Below are 21,896 nucleotides of genomic sequence, written 5' to 3' on the forward strand. Positions count from 1 at the left end.
AAGCAAAGATCTTGCTAAAAGAGTATTGTACGATTACTAGTTATAAAAGCTTTTTATTGTAACTTTTGATGGCAACATTGCTGACTTAAAGTTTTCATAGCAAGTTTTGTCATTTCTGGATTCTCATAAAAACCTGAAACTACCAGACTTGTAAGAGGGTTATAAGATTTTCAGTTTTTACTGAAAATATAAGTTGAGTTTAGTCATCCTGTGCCACTGTAAACAGCCATAAATACTGGTAGAGGAAGCAGGGGGTCATTCAAAGGACACCCCACTTGTCCCAAGAGTAACTGTGTAGTACAGCTTAACGAGGGATACATTTCATCCAAGAGTTTTCTGGGTGTGAGTCCAAATTAGAATCCATTATTCTAAATGTCCATGTGAACATTATCCCTCATCCCTTTGAATTCATAGAAATCCAATCACTCTTGAGAAGTCTTCTCTGCCATAATGTTTCCATGGTAGTTTCTAGCAAGAAGGGCAAGTGACACGTTGTAGTCTCCCACTGGCTCCCCTCTGACCACAGCCCTTGGAATTCAAATGAAGGCCTTATTGAAACCATTTTTCACAATGACATTCCAGTCCTTTCTCTGATAAACTACCAAGTCGTTCAGCAAAGTTATTTTGTGGCTGAATTTGTCACTGGTTGACTGCGATCTATTCTAGCTCATCAATCAAGATATTTTCCCTTCACAGGAAACAAGAGAGAAAAGAAAGTTCCTCAACAATCCTTGCAAAGAAGGAGTGGTGGGTAAAGCCAAGGCTGGGAGGCACAGACAGCAGCGTAGACTGAGGACATGATGCTGGCCCGGCCCATCTTTCTTTCTCTTGGCCCTGAATTGTTCTTTGCAGGGGTAGGTGTATGTGCTTGTGTGTGAGTGAAAAACATATGGTTAGTGTGTTGGAAGCGCTCTGTGTCTTTGATTAATAGTAAGTTGACAAGCTTGTGTGGAGAAGCAACACTGACTCAAATGTACTGTTGCATATATCCCATAGTGGTTTGAGAGTGAAATCCAAAGGGCAACATGGTTGGAGTTGGGAAAAGAACCATGCATCAACATAAACTCTAGGAATTTGCTTGAGATCCCGTTTTGAATTCAGTCGCTAGATTTTTGTAGGGTTTATGGGCCATAATGTCAGCTACTCCACGTTTGATTGCTATGGATAATCTGTGTGTGTGTTTAAATTTGTATGTCTGTATTGGTAGTAGTAGCAAAAGCAGATTTGTTAACCATTCTGTCAGGCTAATGAAGAGAAGCTGAGGGCGGAGTAGATATTCTGTAGGTATTGCCACACATGGAGAATTGTAGAAGCACAATGCATCCTTTGCCTTGTGAAAAGGTCCTGATGGTTTCCATTCTTCCCCTCTCTGACCCTGAGATCCATTATCTGAAGTTCTCTCAGGGGAAAATGAATAGATTGTATTTCCAGGATGCCTGCCAATCATTGCTGAGCTTCTGCTTGAGGACTCCCCAAGAAGCTTCCTAGAAAATGCCCAGCATTCCTAGGAATGCAATTTGAAAACCCAAGTCCTGGCCCAATAATAATGGCTGATCCTCCACTATTGTTTCATTGACTGTAAAAACCAGCTGAACAAAGGAAAAGAAGGAACGGTGGTCAGGAGATTCAGGCATATATACCAAAAGAGTTCTTATCCTCTCAGACTCAGAATAATGGCCTGATCCTATGCAGTTGCCAACATGCCATAAAGCACTTTGTGGCTGTTCGGAGGCCTGTGCCACTAGCTGCGAGGCCTGCACTGGCAGACCTCCTCTGGCGTTGGAGCTGCATCCACCAACTGGGGTAAGTGAACCACCAGGTAGTGGGGAGGCAGGAGGAGGGCTGAATGGGATCAGGGAGGAGATGCAACTGGGCAGGGAGGAGGGTGGCCTGAGGGGGCCGTTCAGGACCAGGGGTATGGATGGCAGCAGAGGCCTGATCTGCCAACATGGGTCATTGCAGACTTGGGCCAGGGATATAGCTGGTGCAGGTCCAAGTTGACCCATTGTGCCTGCTGAGGCTTAACCCAGGGTAAGAGGACAAATGTCCTTTTACCCTGAGGAGAGCCTCAGCATGCAAAATTCCTCCACAAGATGCAGCAGAAGCCATGCTGGAACCACTGCATCGGCACAGGGAACTTAGGTAGGATCAGGTTGTTTCTCTACTACACCTATTTTAATAAACTTTCTTTTTCAGTTTTTTAAACCTATCTGGCTAAGTTGACTCAACAGAGAACATGTAGTCTTGCTCCCTTGGCCATGCTATTGTATTAATTTTCAGGGAAGCCCTACGAATCTGGGGCTCCCCTCATGCAGCTACAGAGGAGGATTTCCAACCCTCTGTCTGGACATAGCTGTGACAGCAAAGGGAATGGCTGGGATTTTTTTTTTTAAATAAATGAAGTAAGGGGATGGAGAAAGGTGCTAAGTTTAGCAACCTCTCCTTCAACCATCATACCCACAACGATCGCACCCTCTTTAGCATTTCCATCACTTCCCAATATCTCCATCCCCGCCATGCCTCCCCCTCAATAGCCCCATTACTTCTCCTCAGCTTGTGCTGCCATAATCACATCTTCCTTTTCTCTCCAACAGCCTGTAGGAATATTCTCCATCTATTAAAATTCTCCTTGCCAGAGCCACTGTTTTGATAAAAATCCCTCCAGCAGCTTTAAAGTGTTTAAAAAAAAAAAAAAAAAGACAGGAAATGTGATCTCAGATTTCCTGTGCTATGTCTGTTTCATCCCTCATATACTATTCCAGACTGATATCTGAGATGCCCCACATTCATCTCTAGTCCCATCTAGAATGAAACCAACATTTTGATGTTTTGTTTCCTTGCAGGAGCCAGAGGCTCAGGGAGAACTCCAGTAATTCAGTCTAAAATGTCAAGAATCGTATTTCTCTTCCCCCTTGTTCACCTGCTGAACTTTGTCTATGAAATTCACAGAAGGATGAACTATCTCTCGGAAATATTTTTATGTGACTTAATCCCAAAGGTTCTGGCTTGATTTTCTGCTCCACCAAGAATAGGAGCTTTACAATCACTGAACTGGAGGCATTTTGATTGCTTCCAGGATTACTGCCCACCATGTTTATTCCTTAAGCAAGGATGACTCCATAACTCATGGAATCTCTGCAGTTCTTGACAGCGTGTGTGTATATTATATACATATCGGACAAGAATGATTACTCTATCCAGTGATACTTTACACTCATCTCTCTAATATAAACAAGTGGCTGGACTTAACTAAAGTGCTCTGGTTGAGCCTGAATAACTGGACTTGCATGTTCCATTTAGTAGCTTAAAAAGTCATTCCTGTTGTTATTTTTTAAGTTTTTTTTTTCTTTAAAAGAACCCTGCAAAATGTTTAAATGAAAACCAGATATGCTTCGGAGGAATTTGAAATATGAGGCTGAGTATATGAGCAGCAAAGAGATCTCAGATTAATAGGAAAAGCTGGAGCTATTCCAGGGTCGTGTAATAAATGAAGGTCAGAAAGCAGTTGCCCCATGTGGCTTAGCTTGGGATGAATCCCAGCAGGCAGCCTCACACTTAAGGAAATGGTCAAGTAACTAGATAGACAGAGAGTTCTTCATAGTAATGCCCCCAAAACAATTGCTAAGAAATGGGTTCTGTTAGGGCTTAACTAGATGCTGTTATTATGAACGTCGTGTTGTACATTTCCCCTCCCATGGGCAGTAGCTAAAGGTGGGAGGCAGGGGTGGGGCATTGCAGCAACTGTTACCCTGCACATGCCTGATCTCATCTGATCTCGGAAGCTAAGCAGGGTCAGGCCTGGTTAGTACTTGGATGGGAGACTGCCTGGGAATACTGGGTGCTGTAGGCTTATACCATAGGCTTTCGAGACTGAAGGTTGCCAACCAACCGTTTACATAGTGCTCATGGTAGTTTATCTAAATATTGTGAGGAAGAGGGGGTAAAGTGGAGAGGCAGAGGCTCCATGCCACTCATGTCTAATGGAGTCAATTCATTAAAACATTTCTTGTATTCTGCATCCCTTTCCTGTTTCACCCTACACCTTTGCAATCTATTGCACAATCTTTTGCAATCTTACTGGGCGCAAGAGTAAATCATTTGTCTTCTGATCGCGTTATTTGAGGTCTGTCATAGACTCTCCTGGTGCAGAAATATCTAAGGGCCCAATCCTGAAGAATGCACACTGCTCACCGCTGATGTGCACTGTCGCAAATGTGCTGTAAGGGGTGAGTGTTAGTGCTGAACTCGCACGGAGTGCTGGGTGGCAGAGAAGTGAGTGGGGGTATGGGTGAGGTGTTCTGGGGGGGGGGCCGAGGAGAAGGCATGGCAGGGGGAAGGGTGGGGTGGGAGGGGGCGGCACTAGTGGAGCTCAGCTCCACTGAATCCATAGCCCCCTGTCAGGCCTTGGGGCCCAACATGAAGCGTCTTTACTCTGCGGCAGCTAAATAATTGGCCCAAATAGCCAGCGCAGAGTCGAGTAGCTCCAATGCCCCTTTCCCCCGAGGAGCTGCTGGCAGCTGCCTGGCACACACAGGATGCTGTGGTAGCCATTTTGGCACTGTGGCAGCCCTGCACGCCGGGCAGCTCAGGACTGGGCTGTAAGTGGGGAACAGATGCATCTTGCTTCTTACATATATGCATGTACATGCTTACATGTAGATAATAAGATGCCTTACATGTAAGATAATAAGATGTTTGTGCAGATCCTGACATTTCACACACTGTAGCTGCTGAGTTGTGTTATGGACCATTACATGAATGTCTGTGTCTTCCTGTGTGGAATGTTAGAGGGTGTGCTACTCATCCTGTGTTATGATGGGGCTGGATTATCATGACTAGTAAATGCAAATGAGCTCAAGCTTTAGGACCAAAAGTCCAGGAAGGAGAACAAACTACTTCTAGAAATACGGGTCATATAACAGTGTCAGTCATAAAGCTGGCCAGTGTATTGGATTGAGAAAACGAGGTTGGATGAATGTTCTTGGCAGAAAGGCATGAATGATTCAAATATTCTGCTACAAAATAAACAGCTTGGTGAAGGGACTTGAAAAGGCTGTTTGAAGCAGCTGGTACTCAGGTGGCCCAGAGCTGGAAAGACATAAGAAAGAAGCCTTATTTGCCACACAGCTTAAGTGGAGGGGGACCCTCTAAAAGCAGCCATTCCAAATCTTGAGAAAGAATCTAATGGTCTGCACAAATTGGTTTTGACTGTGAAGCTATTTGATCTATGCTGCTGTGCCACAGGGCAAGATAATCATGAGTTTTTCTACCCTCTGCTGCCCTCCAAGTTCTGTCAATGTTCTTGCAAGCTGCTGATTTTCTGTTCATCCTCCTCCTCCCACTTTTTTTTTTAAGCTCAAGTGCACTTTTCTTATTGTCTTGCTTTCCATTTTAACACATCTTATCCTTTGTAATCCTAACCCTGGCCCCTTGGATACAAGCTAGATGTGAAGAGAAGTGGGGAGCAATGAACTTCAAGCAAGAAGTACAATCTAACATAGGAAGCTAATGCTACCCTGGCTGGTACTTCGCAATCATTTTTGTACATCAATGTTGAGTGGCTTTCTCATGGACCAGCAGCTGTCCACACAGGGGTTGAGACAACATCCAAATAGTTTAAGGTTGTTCAGTGCATTGAATTCAGCATACCTGACTCCTGCTAATGTCTCTTGGCGGAAATGCTCTTCTAAGTTACAGCTGAGGAGCCTTGAAAAGTTGATTTTCTGAATGAGGGTGGCTCAACTTGGTAAAACTTGAGAATAAATTTTCTAGGGTGCATTCCACAATGTGTGATGTGGCAAAGAGGGAAAGGAAAACATTAACTCAAATGTATCCCTTACTGCAGCAGTTCCCAAACTTACCCTGGTCATGGCACACTCCTTTTGTGGCAGCCTCTTCTCAGCTCTCCTGGGTGCTGCTATCCTGGATCACATGAAATGTTGTGCGAGATCTCATGCGATCCAAGATGGTGGTGCCTGGGAAAGCTGAGAAAAAGCTGGGGACTTCCTGCTGCACCCTTGTGAGTTTACCATAGCACCCCAAGGTGCCACCATGCACAGTTTGGGAACTACTACCGGGCAACCCAATCCTAAGCTGCCCGGCGTGTGGGACTGCAGCGACACCAAAAATGGCTGCTGCAGCATCCAGCATGTCCCAGGCAGCTGCCACCGCAGCCTCCTCAGGAGAAGGGGACTTTCATCCCCTTCCCCTGGGTGATGTGAGAAGCCCTGCAATGGGACTATGGCTATCCAAGGGTCGGCATAGAATGAAGAGCCTCTGTGTGTTGGCGGTCAGTCCAACATGAGCTCAAGATCCAGTGGAGCTTTGCTCCACTGGTCCCACCTCTAACCCACCCCATTCCCCCCTGGCATGCGTCCTCCCCGCCATCTCCCCGCCCTCCCTCCACCCCTCCCACCCCATAACACCTCCTCCCCACTTCTCCTCACGCCCCCACCTACGTCTCCACTGCCCAGTGGTCCACGTGACTGCCGAGTGGCAGAGCTGCAGTCATCAGCTGGCGTTAGCTCAGCACTGGCCAGTGCTGGGCTAGGACTGGCACTCCACTGGTGCTGAGGGCTGCAAACATGCCTTATGGCATGTTTGTGACAGTGTGAGCCAGTGATAAGCCAGCATGCACTGAGTAGGATTGGGCCTAAGTGAATGCCAGTCACAGAACAAGCATGCTACAGTGAGTGCCACATAGGGCTGACTTGGTTGTTGGCTGCCTGACATTGTATAATCCTCTTCCAGACTGTACCACATTTCACGTCATGAGAAATAAATGGTGAAATGGTCCTCATGGTGAAAAGAATGCCTTAGATCACAACGTCACATTTCAAAGACAGGGCATGTTTTCAGCCATTCTTTCTGATGTGTTCAATTTGGATAAAGGTTGCAATTTTCACATGGAAGTGCTTCTTCAAACAATCAACTCCCCATGTGAATATGGTGGTAGTGCAGTCCTGTGAGTGGACTGTACCACCTGAGAAAGTGCATGCTTCAATCAGCTGGTTGCAACTGCAAAGCATTTGTAGGCAGTGGCGGACTTCCCCAGCCCTTCACCCAGGGCAAAGATCTGCGACGGTGCCCCACCCACGAGCTGCCACCATGCCCCCACACACGAATCCACTCTCCCCCTCACCAAAATGTTGCGTAGCCTCACACAACTCCAGGACACATCAGAGAAGCCTCCTGAGGCTTCCCCAGTGTCTTAAACTGTGCTTCCCGCAAACTGGAAGCACAGTTTTTGACCACGTTGGGAGCCTCAGAGGGTCTTCTGTGTGGTCTGAGAGGGGCTCCCAAGGCCCCTCATTTAGTTAAGGGCAGGTCCGCTACTGTTTGTAGGGCCTCCTATCTGGATCAAAACTGTGGCTATGGGATAACATTAAACTCCCTGACCCTGCTGTGCTCCCAATGTGTATTAGATCTCCTGCAGGCTCTAGAAAATATAGCAAACACACCAGTGACAATGATGTGATTAAATTGTCTTATTGGCAACCTTCAGTCTCGAAAGACTATGGTATCGCACTCTTAAAGGTGGTTCTGGCACAGCGTCTAGTGTGGCTGAAAAGATCAATCCGGAAGTGACAATCCCTTCCACACCGGGAGCAAGTGCAGTCTGTCCCTGGTCTGTCTCCCTGGCTATGGGCCTTCCTTCTTTGCTTCTTAGCCTCAGACTGTTGGCAAAGTGTCTCTTCAAACTGGGAAAGGCCATGCTGCACAGCCTGCCTCCAAGCGGGCCACTCAGAGGCCAGGGTTTCCCACTTGTTGAGGTCCATCCCTAAGGCCTTCAGATCCCTCTTGCAGATGTCCTTGTATCACAGCTGTGGTCTACCTGTAGGACGCTTTCCTTGCACGAGTTCTCCATAGAGGAGATCCTTTGGGATCCGGCCATCATCCATTCTCACAACATGACTGAGCCAACGCAGGCATCTCTGTTTCAGCAGTGCATACATGCTAGGAATTCCAGCTCATTCCAGGACTGTGTTGTTTGGAACTTTGTCCTGCCAGGTGATGCCGAGAATATGTCGGAGGCAGCGCATGTGGAAAGCATTCAGTTTCCTCTCCTGTTGTGAGCGAAGAGTCCATGACTCGCTGCAGTACAGAAGTGTACTCAGGACGCAAGCTCTGTAGACCTGGATCTTGGTATGTTCCGTCAGCTTCTTGTTGGACCAGACTCTCTTTGTGAGTCTTATATTTTGTCTTATAGTTTCTTGGTTTTAAAAGGATGTCTCAATGAGACATTCTGCAGATGAAGCTTTTGCTATCACTGCATCTGCCAGAAAAAAAAAGTTGGCAGCCTTTGTTGCATGGGCTCTCAGTCCCCCCTCCCCAAGTGTTTGGGAGCTCCTGATCGAAGCCTCACACCTGTATTAAAGACATCCTGGGTTGAGTCAAAGTTGCAGCGCAGAAGACCTCTTTGCGGGTCCTGCCTGGTCTTGAGCAGCAGGAGGGTATTTCAGGTCACGTCGGAGGTATGTCGGCGAGGTTTCCTGTGGGAAGTTTTGTGCTGAGCCTGCCTGCTCCCACCATGATTCCAGGCACCTCGCTTAGCCCTTCACTTGCATGAGCACTGAAAATAAAGACAAAATGACATTCATTAGAAGTTTTAAGGAGTGCTCAGGCATGTAATCCTGTTGGAATGAGGCAGCCATAACAAGTTACTGTAGTTATTGATGCCTGTGTCAGTTAGTCTTTTCCAAGGATTAATCATGTTCAAGAAAGATCAAGAGCTGGTGGATGTTTTGGGACCAGGCTTCTGTTCTCTGCTGTGCCAAATTCCTCTGGCTTCAAATTTACACTGATGTCAATTATCTATCTATCTATCTATCTATCTATCTATCTATCTATCTATCTATCTATCTATCTATCTATCTATCTATCTATCTATCTATTCTCTGTTTGCAACTGGGTTCACTGTGTCCCAGTTGGAAAATGAGTGTAAAAATATTGTTTTACTAAAGGAAACTAAAATCCTAAACCTATCTCTTATGCTAGAGCATGCATCCACACCAAAAAGCCACATGCTGCATGCTAAGGGGGGGGGGGGTGGCGACCTGAAAGTAAATGGGAGATAAGTAAAAAATATTTTCACTTACCTCCGCATAAGCCCACAGGTCACCTATGGGTCTCCTCAGACATATGCCAGCCATTTTGGTGGTTTTGGAAAGAGGAGATAAGATCTGGTGTGAGCAACTGTCACCAGATCCACCCCCTTCTTCGCCCTCAACAGGTCCTCGCCCCAAATGTCCTGTTACTCCCCCTCCTCACCCACAATGCACCCCCTCGTCCATTTTGACTTACCTGCACCAGAGCAGGTCACCAGCAGTAGCAGCAACCTGCTGATGTAGCGCTCAAAAATGGTCCTCATTGACAAGCTCTGTGTCTAATTGGAGGCCTCTTTATGACAGCAGGACAATGTCCAGCTGCAAAGTCAGGGGACAGAGTTGGGCTGTAAAATGCTTGTGTTCCCCCTTCCCTTTCCCTAGGAAATAAAACAACATGAACCTCATTTCTCTGATCAGTTTTCTGTAAGCATGCGCATTTGTGTCTTGCATGCACGCACACACAGCGTCTTGCTTGCTGAAAGTCAGGACAGATATAAGCACATTTCACAGAGATGATCCTTCCAGGGGCTTAATGGATAAAAGTAAAACCTGTTCCACCTTTTAAGCAAATATCTGAGTTTGTGTTGGCACCAGCGTCCACCAACCTTTGGGCATGGCCTATTTCCGGGCCGTCATACTTGTGCACATCCTCCACCTCATCTCACTTGCCTCCCCCCCAGCTTGTCCTTTCCCCCCCTTCCTTCCCTGTTTTCCCATCCTTGCCTCATCATCATTCACCCCTTCCTGCCCCTGCTCATATTTTCCCTCCACAGCTCAATTGACCCTTCCCTTCCCCCAGCTTACCTGGAGGCTATCAAATGGTGGGCTCTCTGTGGGCAGGAGCAGTCCCTCACCTTCCTGCCCTGCAACACTCTCAGACTGTGAGATGGCTGCCTGGAATTGCAGTGCACAGGTGTGAAAAAGGAACACCTTATAAGCAGTAGGGAAACTTAAAAGGAAAATTCAGGCTTCCCAAGATGCTATCCTTCAATCTGGAAAGGGAGTAGGACTGTAGGTTTGTAGATTTTGAGGTCTGAAGATTTAGGTCTATGGTGAATCCATGAATCCATTACTTATGATATGCACATATGAACATTAGTGGCCAGCAGCAGTAGCGGTGACGTGAAAGCAGTGAATGAGTCAGGAAAACTGGGTCATGCTTAGAGTAGCAGATGCTCCAAGGCCACCCTGGGATTTGGCATGCTGCCTTTTGGGCCAACTGAGGAACTCACTGAAGAGGGGAGTCAGGAAGCAGGGCACACCTCCCTTGGCCTGTTTTATGCTTGCTCTTTTCCTACCACAATGAAACTGACTAGGTGCAACTGACGATTGAGGGGTCCCATAAGATGAGTTCCAGGAAAATCAGATTATTACTGTTTTAAAAATGGAAACAGTCCGGCGTGGAGGAATCTGGCTTTTTGTGATGGATGGGAAGCTGTATCAAGGGCTTTCCACGGGCCTGGTTCCTGCATCTCTGCTGTAACAAGTCAAGGCTTCTGCACTCATTAGCGAACGCAGAATACAGTGTTCTAGAATTAGCGAGGACAGCTTTCAGCTCACCGGGTCTCGACCCAAATGTTTTGCTGTTTGTTCATACTGAGGTATTGCTGCTTGTATCTGAAAACATTTCATGACCCAGCAGTATTGACACTGGTTACTATAAAGCAGGCCTTTTAGGCCTTTTTAAAAATTCAAATGTTATGTATGTAATGGACATTTCAGTACAATTTATACTTTTGTCTTTTTATATGCCAAGCAGATACATAAGATAAATCAGATCATTCATATATGCCAAGATTAATTTCAAGATCCAGGTTCTTTTTTATCTGCTTTCATGGATAAGAAAGATACAAGAATGGGCATGAACTTCAAGTCTTCTTACTTTATCATCTCAAGTAAGTAGGCACATCAAATATGTTCTTGTTTACATGCATGTCAGTGTTGTAAAGTTTCCTTATCAAGTTGAGTAAGGTAAGGAAGATTGCAGGTTTGATACTTGATGGTTCCCAGAAAGACTATTTTATTGATGCCTGTTTTAATATCATACATTCATTCTTTCACTCCCAAGTGTTGTTTTTGCAAGACTCCTGTTCATCACCCTGGCCTTTGAACCATGGTGTACCGCAGGGTTTAGTTTTGTCCTCCATGTTATTTAATAATCTATATGAAATCAATGAGGATTTTGAGTTGGCTGTCACCAGTATGTGAATGACACCCAGCTCTGTCTCTCTATGGCTGCAATCCCAACCACACTTCCCTGAGAGTAATCCCCATTGAACAAAATAGGACTTACTTCTGAGTAGACCTAGTTAGGATTGTGCCCTATATTAGTGATTCCCAAATTGGTGGGTCACCAGCTCACCAGCTCACCAGCTAGGGAAGTACTCATCACTGGCTCCTTAAGGCGCAGGTTGGGGGATGGCAGGAACGTGATCCCCAGGCTCGCACTGCTGCCAGGGCCAGCCGGGGGTTGTTTATACTCATGGGAGCAAACGCCCACCTCCAGGGAGTGCAGGGAGTCCCACAGGTGCCTCCTCGGGGCTCCCCAAGCCCCAAGGCTAAAAAGTGTGATCAGAAACCACTTCCAGTTTTGTGATTGCAAACCACTTCCAGTTTGCACTTTTTAGAAATTTACAGGCTTAGGGAGCTCTGCAGAAGTATCTGCAAGGCTCCCTGCACCCTCAGAAGGCTGGTGTTTGCAGAGGATAACCAACCCTTCAGGCCCTAGCAACAGTGCGATCCTAGGGATTTCATTGCTGCCACTCCCCCTGACCCCCTCCCCGCAAAGACTTATGCAGTCCCAAAGTCTGAGTGGGTTTTGGGGAACCGCTGGTCTATATCATCCAATAATGGAGAAGTGGTGGAAATCCTTAGCTGGTTTCTGGAGTCATGGGGGAACTCAATGAAAGCGAACAAGAAGGACTGCATCCCATCCTGCCTTGCTCAAGTTGAAAGATACTTCTGTACATTACAACTTCCTGATTTCCACTGAGTCCCTCCTGTTGCATTCCCCAAGCCCCATCCTACACGTCTGGAGGTTCATTAACCATCAAGAGCAAATGTTCAGGAGGGAAGGCACAGGAGACTGCAGTAGGGAAGAGGGGGGAGGAAAGCTCTGTCATGCAAGCAGAGTTCCACTCGTGCTACTTAGGATACAACCTGGGTGGGATTAGACAATGCCTTGCTTGCATTATGAACACTGGGAAAACGCAAATGCTTTAGGGCCCAATCCTAGCTAGTTTTCCAGGGCTGGTGCAGCCACGTCAATGGGGCGTGCACTGCATCTTGCAGTTGGGGGGCAGTCACAGAGGCCTCCTCAAGATATGGGGATATTTGTTCCCTTTCTTCGGAGCTGCACTACAGCTGCACCGGTGCTGGAAAGTTGGATAGGATTGGGCCCTTAGTTTGCTCTCATTTTTTGTAAAAAGATTGCTGGGATATATAGAATTTCGCCATATAAATTTATGAGCTATATGTATATGTTTTCATATTCTCCTTTAGCAACATAGATTTTTTTAAAATACGTATCTGTATAAAATTATCCTCCTTCCTTCCAACCCACTAGCAGGCTGGAGTTTCAGGAGGAGATCAATTAGGCTGCTTCCCCTTTCCGTGCCAAACTGCCTGGAACTGAGAGTGAAGGATAAATCCTGGTCCAACCCAGTTATGACTGGCAATGACTCTCTCCAATGTCTTCCCCGGTCCTGCAACTGAAGATGCTGGAGATTGAACCTAATACAGGTACCCTCTGCAATCAAAACATGTGCTTGACTCCTCAGCTGACACCTTCCTCTATAGCAGGGGTGTCCAAACTTTTTGGCAGGAGGGCCACATCATCTCTCTGACACTGTGTCAGGGGCTGGGGAAAAAAATAATTAATTTACATTTCAAATGTGAATAAATTTACATAAATGAATATATTAGAGATGGAACTTATATGAATGAATAAAGGTCTTGCAATAGCTCAAGGCCTATAAAAGACCTTCCTTCACTGCCACTACTGAATCACAGATGTAAAACAGCAAGCAGTGGAGGGAGCCCTCATCCCACAGCTCACGAAAGAGGCTGAACAGTCGCCATGATGCTGAGAGCAGTTGCGTCAGGACAGTATGGGCTCCAGCTAGTCTCTGGAGGGCCAGAGGCAACTTGGAGACTAGGGGCACCCCCGCGGGCCGGATTGGGAGTCCCCAAGGGCCACAAGTGGCCCCCGGGCCGGGGTTTCAGCACCCCTACTCTATCGCATTACAACATGTTACCTTACACAGCAAATTACAGAGGGAGAATTATGATCTCTTTGTCAGTAGGAATTTGAGAAATTGTGATGAACCTCTAATGGTCTTTTTACAGTATTGCTAGTGTGTGATTATTAGTATCTGTGTGGAGAGTGGCCAACTTTTTAACTGGCCTCATTAGCAGGTGAAACTGTTAACTACATGCTGTGGTGCCCTCTCTTGCATCTGACATAGTCCATTTTTAAAATCAGGAGGTTGCACATACACATCATGGCTTGTAACCCGTAATGCATTTTTCCTCCAGAAACTTGCCCAATCCCCTTTTAAAGGCATCCAGGTCAGATGCCGTCACCACATCCTGCAGCAAGGAGTTCCACAGACCAACTACACGCTGAGTAAAGAAATATTTTCTTTTGTCTGTCCTAACTCTCCCAACACTCAATTTTAGTGGATGCCCCCTGGTTCTGGTGTTATGCGAGAGTGTAAAAAGCATCACTCTATCCACTCTATCCTTCCCATGCATAGTTTTGCTTGTCTCAATCATGTCCCCCATTAGGCGTCTCTTTTCTAGGCTGAAAAGGCCCAAATGCTGTAGCCTTTCCTCATAAGGAAGGTGCCCCAGCCCCGTAATCATCTAGTTGCTCACTTTTGCACCTTTTTCATTTCCACTATGTCCTTTTTGAGATGCGGCGACCAGAACTGGACACAATACTCCAGTTGTGGCCTTACCATCGATGTTTACAATGGCATTTATAATATTAGCCATTTTGTTCTCAATACCTTTTCTAATGATCCCAAGCATAGAATTGGCTTTCCTCACTGCCGCCATACATTGGGTCGACACTTTCATCGACCTGTCCACCACCACCCCAAGATCTCTCTCCTGATCTGTCACAGACAGCTCAGAACCCATCATCCTATATGTGAAGTTTTGATTTTATGCCCCAATGTGCATGACTTGACACTTACTGAATTGAAACGCATCTGCCATTTTGCCAGAAACGCATTCTGCCAGTTTGGAGAGTTCCTTCTGGAGCTCCTCACAATCACTTCTGGTCTTCACCACTCAGAAAAGTTTGGTGTCATCTGCAAACTTTGCCACCTCACTGCTCAACCCTGTCTCCAGGTTGTTTATGAAGAGGTTGAAAAGCACCAGTCCCAGGACAGATCCTTGGGCTTTTCACATCTCTCCATTGTGAAAATTGCCCATTGACACCCACTCTCTGTTTCCTGGTCTTCAACCAGTTCTCAATCCAGGAGAATACTTGCCCTCTAATTCCCTGACTGTGGAGTTTTTTCAGTAGCCTTTGGTGAGGGACTGTGTCGAATGCCTTCTGAAAGTCCAGATATATAATGTCCATGGGTTCTCCCACATCCACATGCCTGTTGACCCTTTCAAAGAATTCTATAAGGTTTGTGAGGCAAGACTTACCCGTACAGAAGCCATGCTGATTCTCCCTCAGCAAGGCCTGTTCGTCTATGTGTTTTGAGATTCTATCTTTGATGAGACATTCCACCATTTTACCTGGTATAGAAGTTAGGCTGACCGGCCTATAGTTTCCCGGGTCCCCCCTCTTTCCGTTTTTAAAGATCAGTGTGACATTTGCTATCCTTCAATCCTCTGGCACTGTGGCTGTTCTGAGGGACAAGTTGTATATCTTAGTCAAGAGATCAGCAACTTCATTCTTTAATTCCTTAATAACTCTTGGGTGGATGCCATCAGGGCCCGGTGACTTTTTGATCTTTAATTTATCAATTGGGTCTGAAACACCTTCTCTTTTAACCTCTATCTGATTTAATTCCTTGGTCAGGAGGGGCCGTTCGGGCAGCGGTATGTGCCTGAGGTCTTCTGCAGTGAAGGCAGATGCAAAGAACTCATTTAATTGCCATCTCTAAGGGCCCAATCCTATGGTCTGCACCCCGCCTCCGCAGCATGGACCACAGTGTGCCATAAGACACATTTGCGGGGCTTACCACCAGGCTCCCACCGGAGGTGGCTCAGCTCTGGCCGGCGCTGAGCCACCGCCGGGCAGACACCTGCATTCCGCAGCTTGGCAGTGCCTGCAACCGCCGGGCTGCGGAACTGCAAATGGGGTGGAGACGGGGGCGTTCTGAGGAGGGGGGAGGCCAGCGTGATACAGGGAGGGGGCTGGGAGGCTGGCATGATGTGGGGAGGGGGGTGTGCCAGAAGCGTGCCTGGGTACAGGTGGGAGGAGGATCCACGGAACTCCACTCTGCAGGATCCTAGGTGCTCATGGAGGCTGCGTGCCTTACATGAGCGCTTTTACTTTAGCGGTGCCCTTTGGGCACCGCTAAATAGAGTAGCTCACTGCAGGGCTGCCTCCCTTAACTGGGGGAAGGGGACAAATGTCCCCTACTCCTGAGGTGCCTCCCGCAGTAGCGCGGGAGGTGCTGGATTCGGCGGCAGCCCTCGTGGTGCCGCCGAGTGGGGGCGCCCCAGGCAGCTCAGGATTGGGCTGCCCGTTAGGATTGGGCTGCCCATCTCCTTTTATCTCTCCTTTCCCTTCCTCACCATCCAGAGAGCCAACTGCTTCTCTGGCGGGTTTCCTGCTTCTAACATATTTGAAGAAGCTTTTATTGTTCCCCTTAATGCTGCTGGCCATGTGTTCCTCATAGTCTCTCTTGGCCTCCCATATCACCTTCTTACATTTCTTTTGCCACAGTTTATGTTCCTTTTTATCCTCATTAGGGCAAGACTTCCATTTATGGAAGGAAGCTTCCTTGCCCTTTACATCCTCTCTAACTTGGTTCGTTAGCCAGGCGGGGACCCTCCTGGAATTAGTTGAGCCCTTCTTCATTTGTGGTATACACTTCCACTGGGCCTCTATTACTGTTGATTTGAGCAACCTCCATGCACTCTGTAGAGATTGGACTCTTTTTACCTTCTCTTTCAAACTCCTTCTAACCAGCCTCCTCATTTGAGGGAAGTCCACTCGTCAGAAGTCAAGGGTTTTTGTGAGAGATTTGCCTGGTATTCTTCCCCCGACGTGCATGTCGAAACGGATCACAGCATGATCACTGTTCCCCAATGGCTCAGTAACATTGACATCTCTAACCTGGTCATGAGTACCGCACAATATTAAAACCAGAGTCACCTGTTCTCTGGTGGACTCCATGACTAGCTGCTCTAAGGCACAGTCATTTAGCATGTCAAGAAATCCGGTCTCCTTTTTGTGACCAGAACACAAATTGACCCAGTCAATGTGAGGATAATTGAAGTCCCCCATGATTACAATCCTCCTTGTCACCTCCCTGATCTGTTTCCTCATTTCAAGGTCCCCTTCCGGTTTCTGGTCTGGAGGATGATAGTATGCCCCCAGTATTACATCACTCTTCAGGCCTGTTAATTTAACCCACAGAGATTCTATGGTGGAGTCGGACCCGCCTTCAGTCTCTACTTTGCTGGATTCTATCCCTTCCTTAACATAAAGGGCCACCCCATCTCCAACACACCCCTCCCTGTCCCTCCTGTAGAGTTTATAGCCCGGGATTGCGGTATCCCACTGATTTTCTGCATTCCACCAGGTTTCTGTTATGCCCACTGTCAGTGTTTTCCCTTGTCACCAGACATTCCAGTTCTCCCATCTTTGCTTGGAGACTTCGGGCATTTGCATAAAAGCATTTGTACATGGAATGCCCCAGGATGGGCTTCTTATTAGCTCCTTTGTCCCCGCATCCTCTCATTGTGCCAAACCGTCTATCACATCCCATCATGCCACCATTCCCAATTTCTTCTCCTACTCTGACTTTACCTTGTTGTTCTCTAACCTCCCCATCCTCGTGCCATAGGGATGAGGAGTCCCAAACCAGATGCCCTGCGGCTCCTGTTGGCCTTCCCCCAGGGATCAGTTTAAAAGCCACCTTTTAATGTTATGCGCCAGCAGTCTGGTTCCATTCTGGTTCAAGTGAAGCCCATCCCTTTTGTACAGGCTAGTCAGCTGGCAACCTGTGTGCCTAAGCTTAGTTTGCCGATGGAAAACAGGGTTTTACTTTTTGTTGTCATTATATTGATGTGCAAAAAGTGCATGTGAATGCAACTTTGCAAATGAAATGCATTCAAATAAAGATATATCTAGGTGTTTTAGGGTTGGCTTTTTCTATTCTGGATAGCCACCCTTTGCTTTCTGGCCCAGAGAGACATGAGAGATCAGTCTTATCCACCCTCAGTCCAAAGCCACATGAATAAAGTCATTTTGTTTAATGCCCAACACATTTGGAAAAGGTGGGTTGGAAAATTGACCAAGATTCATTGTTGGATTTCAGGCCAGATCAAGGAACAAATGGCATCCTATGAATTTTAACAAAAGTGTTGCCAGTTGTTTTGATATGACAGTGGATTTAATATACCTCTGTGTGTGTGTGTGTGTGTGTGTGTGTGTGTGTGTGTGTGTGTGTGAGAGAGAGAGAGAGAGAGAGAGAGAGAGAGAGAGAGAGAGAGAGAGGCATAACATTGGATGAGTCTCCTGTCAGGTATCCCAGTGGGAAGAAGATGGAAAAACGGATCAGGGAAAGTATCACAGAAGATATGGGAGAAACTAAGAGAAATATGATGTTAGCATCTGTATCATGTTGGTTGCTAAGTATTCTGCGGATAAAGGCAGACTGAGAGCCTGGCTGGATCATTTATGGCTTTGACTTATGGAACTGCATTGTTATAGGACAGCTGGTTACCAGCTGCTGCTTCACACTGCTGGGCAAGGAACCAGTGGATACCCGGAATGGAACTCTCACACACTCTGTATGCAAAGCCAACAATGAAGCATGGAAATTGGATCCATAGGCTGGATCCTGACACAGATTTGGGACTAGATTTCCAGAAACTGCAAGGAACAGACATAAATAGAGGCAAAAAATGCAATTACAATAAAAACAAACTTTCCTATCCTCTGTTTATAGGAAATTCACCACCATCTAGTTTCTAGAAGGTTCTTCAGAAATAAATATAATTTTTTTTATTTGTAAGAAAATTATGTTTATAGCAACACTGCGAGATCATTTATCTGAATGCTGCTAGGGGCATTTTTCAATAACTAGAAGCCTGGATAGTCAGGAGTGCTAGTTCCATAGGTTTACAAACATATGGGTGTAGAAGAACATATCAAATGACCAGAGTTTAAGGTTTTATAAACAAGCATTCTACTATATTCAAAACACATTCTTCCTACTTTCACCATGGTTGCAATTGTGCATATGAATTCTTAGGACCAGATTTTAATGAAACATTTTACTTAGTTGGATTTCATCCTTAGGGTGTTCAGAATGGCAGGATTTTCTCAAGCCCTGAGATGCAGAGTTATGCATTGAAAGAGAAAAAGAATTTAGTAGTATTTCTGAATATGGTGTTCAGTGGTATGGTATTCCGAATATGGTATGATATTCTGGTATTTAAACCACCAGTTGGTTTACTGCCAAGCTTCTCCCTGCTTGGCCAGTTTTGAAGGCACCATGGGAAGGGAGAGAGGGGTGGTGGTTGATGCGCATATGCACAAAGAGGGGGGAGGTGAAATCTGGTATTGCTTCAAGAGTCACCTTGGCTCAGCCTGCATTACACACAATGGCTGTGTTATAATGAGTTGGTATTTTATTCTTTGACTACTAGTATAAAGGAAAAAAATATTCTAGAAGCCTAAAAAGGGGGTAACTGGCTCCCCTGTGATGTGAAATCCAGCTGCAGCCACAAATTGGTTACCTTGGCCTTCATAGAGGCTCTGTTCCTCCATCAACTCATCAAGTGATCTTAGTTATGAACGCCAATAAATGAAAGTTTCTGTGATTCTTGGGGATGCTCCAGTTCCTTACAAAGTCTCAGGCCAACACGGTCCTCATTTTTCACCTACCTTGTGCTACTGTTGGGGTGTCTGACCGTGGCATAGACAGGAGGTGGTACACACTGGACCTACCAATAAAGCCATTGCTTGTTATTGCTGGGTCTTTCAGCATGCATTAAACTTGGAATGCCAGAGAGGCTGGAAAAATTCCCACAATGGAGGGATTCTTTAGTATTTGTCAAGTCTAATTTGCCTATGCAAGCACTTGGTTCCTTCCCAGCCTTATCTCTACATACTGCATAACAGGCTTACAAGAGACCCTGAGGGACAGGCATGTCAATTGGATGCCTTGAGCCAAAGGACCCCAGTGACTTCCTGGTGTTGCCTCCACAAGGCGCTGACCTCTAACGTGAGTTCTTTGGTTAGAGGCAGCAGGAAGAATATGAAAATAAAAATAATTGTGCTTGGGATTATTTTTTACAGCTCTCCCCCTACCTAGTTTTCCCAGAGATTTTTCTTGGGGGCTCATTAACATTCCTGCTCAACACAGGACCAAGTCAAACAGAATTAGGCAAGGCATGCATTGGCATGGGGGCTTTGCTTCTTGGCTGGGTGGCCTGCCGTGAGGGGCCCAGGGGAATTCTTGGGCCTATCACTTGGTCGAGAGGGGTCCGGCATCGACTGGTGAATATTGCAAAGCTAAGGCAAAAGAGAAAGAAACCTCTGAAATGATGGTAGCTGAAACAACACTTTTACAATGTTTTCATCCGCTAAGTCAGGGGTGTCCAAACATTTTGACAGGAGGGCCACATCATCTCTCTGACACTGTGTTGGGGGTCGGGAAAAAAAGAATTAATTTACCATTCAAAATTTGAATAAATTTACATAAATGAATATATTAGAGATGGAATTTATATGATTGAATGAAGGTCTTGCAGTAGCTTAATTAATTAATTAATTAATTAATTAACAGTATTTATATACCGCTTTTCAACTGAACGTTCACAAAGCGGTTTAAAGAGAAAAATCAAATAACTAAATGGCTCCCTGTCCCAAAAGGGCTCACAATCTAAAAAGATGCCAAGGAATACCAGCAGACAGCCACTAGAACAGACAGTGCTGGGTTTAAGGCCTCTAAAAGGCCTTGCACAAAGCAAGGTCAGCCTTTCCTTAGCTGCCACTGCTGCATCACAGACGCAAACAGTAAGTAGTGGAGGGAGCCCTTGTCCCACAGCTTAGGTGAGAGGTTGAACAGTCGTCCTCTTGCTGAGAGCAGTTACGTTGGGCCAGCACGGGCTCCAGCAAGTCTCTGGAGGGCCAGAGGCTCATTGGAAACTGGGGGCTCCCCAAGGGCCTGATTGGGAGCCCCCGAGGCCCGCAATTGGCCCCCAGGCTAGAGTTTGAGCACCCCTGCACTAAGTGAGGAAAGGACTGCAAACTTATACACAGTTTCCTGGGAGTAAGCTCCACTGAACACAGTGAGGCTCACTTCTCAGTAGACATACACTGGGTTGTGTTATAAGGGAACTGCCCAAATTCATGGAGGTCTGTCAATGGTGATCACTCACAATAGCAAAATGAAGCTTCCCTGTTCAGAGACAGCGTGCTTATGGACACTAGGTGCTTATTTATTTAAAAGATTTGTATCCTGCCTTTTCCATGCCAAAGTTAATGCCCAAGGTGGCAGCGGCAGACCTCCCCAACCCTGTGCCTTGGGGCAAAGGTCTGTGATGGTGTCCCCCCCCCGTGGGCTGTCACCGCCCGCCCCCAGCAAATTCGCCCACCTCCCACTCACCTGAGACTCACAGAGCCTCGTGTGACTGCAGGCTACCTTGGGGAAGCTTCCCCGAGGTTTTAAACTGTGCTTCCGCTTTTCTGGAAGCACAGTTTCTGACCCCAGAATCTCAGACCCCAGAACCTCAGTGAGGCTTCCTCTGGGTCCTAAAGGCTTACCTGGAGCATTTCTCCCATCAAATACAATGGAAGGTTCGCCCCTGAAAGGTGGCTTACAAGTAAGCACCAAAGGGGGAGCTTGAAACTCTTCTTATAATATTCCCAGAGACAATTGGATGGGAAGCAGAACCAGAAGCACTTTTGGATGAGACCCAGCATAGCTCTTATGCCACATCTCTGAAGTAGAGAGTTCGATTGAAATGTTTCTGAACTTGCTGCAATGCTAAGAACATACCATGACATTCCTACTCTGAGAATGGGGAGAGTTTTGATCCTATAACTGTATCCACCCTGCTGCTGATTGCTTTGAAAGATGGCTTGGCAGGATGACTCCCTTTCAGCCTGATCCCCCTATCAACCACCATGTCTGTGGCTTCTGGTTCCATGATGGAGTCAATAAAACTTTTGTTAAGTCTCATTTTCTCCTAGGAAAACTAGATGGGAGATGCCGACTTCTGAGTTTTACAGCTCTCTGAGTTTTCGTCCAAAAGCAAAGGGAAAATGTATTTAAATAGAACTTTCCATGCTGGATGTGTCAGTGGAAAAATAGCGGGGGAAGGGGGCAACCAAGCAAAATAGGGAAGTGAAACACTGGGGTCTTGTCAGCCACAAAGGAGGCAACAAAGCCTAGTGGATCTGGACCAAGAGCTTCATAGTTTGATGACTGGCTCCATTATTAATTTGCTGCGTGGCTTCAGACAAGCATTTTGGCAAGCAGCATTCCAAACCAACTGCTCGGACAAGAGGTTTAGTTAATATTTGTACCATATTCTAAACAGAATGGTGTTTCTGACTGCAGCAGAATTTGGTATCTT

The 21,896-nt window shown here is 46.4% G+C and overlaps 1 pseudogene; it reads left to right on the forward strand.

Annotated features, from left to right (window-relative positions):
- Positions 1 to 3,730: 3,730 nt before the first annotated feature.
- On the forward strand, positions 3,731 to 3,850 carry LOC136649854 (5S ribosomal RNA; annotated as a pseudogene).
- The last annotated feature ends 18,046 nt before the right edge of the window (positions 3,851 to 21,896 follow it).

This window comes from Tiliqua scincoides, chromosome 4 (assembly GCF_035046505.1).
Source record: "Tiliqua scincoides isolate rTilSci1 chromosome 4, rTilSci1.hap2, whole genome shotgun sequence".
In the NCBI taxonomy this organism is placed as follows: Eukaryota; Metazoa; Chordata; class Lepidosauria; order Squamata; family Scincidae; genus Tiliqua; species Tiliqua scincoides.